Here is a 2104-nt window from a genome sequence, read left to right on the forward strand (position 1 = left end):
TGAATCTCTTCTCCGTCCAGCCTGTAGATGTGCCTGGGGTAACATGTAGTGGAGCCATAGTAGTCTGAAGCCTTAAGGATGGACTGAAGGTGAATGAACTGTGGGTTTTCACTTGCAAACAAGGTGGATGTGTGAGCTCTGGGTGGGTTCAGCAAAAAAACAGGATAAGAGCCAAGGCCTGAAGCTCGGCTGCTGGGACAAGAATATGACAAAGCTACCTGCCTGCTCAAGAGATCCACAGGTACAAACATGTCTCTGAGGTCTTTCTTCAAAACCTCTCCCCATTTCCATGGTCCCAGAGGCCCAGTTTTTCAGCTGTAACAGAGAGTTTTCTGCTTAATTTTAGTACCAAGGCATTTTCTGTCAAAGAACCACATTTCTGGAGCCAAGGCTACATGTCCTCATTCTGTATTGTAAAGCAAAGCACACCTTTGCCTCACATGCAAATAAGGCATCATCAGTGTTAAAACACAACCAAAACACGCTTACCATACTGGAAGGAAAACCAAGACTGCTCTTACTCTTTAGATTCTGATGGCTACATGCTCTTACCTCTGAAGTGTGGCCCTTCTGTTTTGGTATGAATGTGTGTGATTTTAGTTAACAACTGAACAACAGCAATGTTTTGAACCTAACACCTCCTTCCTTACAACAAGAGGAGCTGGGCTGTGAAATGCCTGGATACAGGGCAATGCAGTAAATGTGACTCATAACTTGTCATCTGTGAAGAAAATGGGCACACGGTAGCAGTGTTTGTGCCTGGTTAAGGGAGACAGTGCTTTCGAGAAGGGTGCTGCAGCCGGTGGATTCCTGTAGTGTAGCAACCAGCTTACACATAATTTCTGACTACACAGGTAAAAACCTTGGCCTGTATTCCTGCCCAAAGGGAAAATGGATGCTCTTCTGCAGCACCTCAAGTCTGTGAGCTGCCAGGAGTTCCCTGTCAGCCTTGGGCTCAGGGTTTTCCTGCTCCATAGGAGCTGATGTTTTCCTCAGGGATGCACCATACAAGTACACGTGTGTAAACACTCCTCCATGAACAGCACGTGGCGAGTCACTTGGACTACAGAGTGCCCACTCTCCTTCCCCTCTGGCAGAGGAACTTCCCAGCCTGTCCTACTAGAAAGCTTAATCGTGGCTAACCAGGGTGAAGCCTGTGAGAGAACCCCATGAAGGTGATTGAGGTGTGTGCCCTGACATCACACTCCTACATCTCGTCCCACATTACAGTTGCAGAGGAAAGGCAGCACTCTGTTCCCTGTCACAGCACGACCTGCCAGCGCGGTGCAGGCAGCATCTCTCACCAGAAGTCTCACCATTCACAGAGCTCTTGCACCACTGGGTCTTCATCACTTGGGTAAGACTTAGACTAGAGTTCCAGGACAAGGCTCATGGACAGAAAAGATGTCTGTATGCTTTACAGTAGGAATGTGAAAACAATGCAGCTTCTGAGCAGGAATCAAGCCGGTTTCACCTGAATGTTGCACAAGTGTGTATGAAGAGTCTTTTCCATCTACTCTGGTAGAGAGGTACCAAGTTAGCATCAGGTTTTAAACCCAAAGAGGTAACTTAAAATATTCTAGTAAGGTTGGGGCTGATATTTAGAGCAAAAAATAATTGTTAAGGTCATTGGACTAGCCTGCTGCAAGAACTGTGTGTGTTATTTGAACACTTCAGTGTCTAATTAATGCTGTCCAAAATAATTCTGTTCTGAACACAGGATAGAGAAATCCAGTTTAACCAAAAGGTACAGATAGCAATGAGGCATTACATTTATGAAGTTTGACTGCAGAACTAATTGGCTCTTGATGTGACGAATTGTCACCATAGTACATAGTCTGCACGTGTTTAAAACACATCCTCCTACAACCACCTTCTAGATCCCACTTAAATGTAGTAAAAGTAGCTAGCATTTAAATTAATCCTTTACAAACTGTAGTTTCTCCATATTTTTTCCCTCTAATCAGCTAAATCAGATCTTTTTATCCAGGCTTAGGGTTTAGAAGCACCATGAAGTCCGGCAGGTACGAGTTCTTGATGAAAGCCATGTAACAGTGGGCAAAAGGCCAAGAAAGGAAGATTTAAAGGAGTTAATTTCCTGCTG

Source organism: Nestor notabilis, unplaced genomic scaffold (genome assembly GCF_000696875.1).
Source record: "Nestor notabilis isolate BGI_N333 unplaced genomic scaffold, ASM69687v1 scaffold5465, whole genome shotgun sequence".
In the NCBI taxonomy this organism is placed as follows: Eukaryota; Metazoa; Chordata; class Aves; order Psittaciformes; family Psittacidae; genus Nestor; species Nestor notabilis.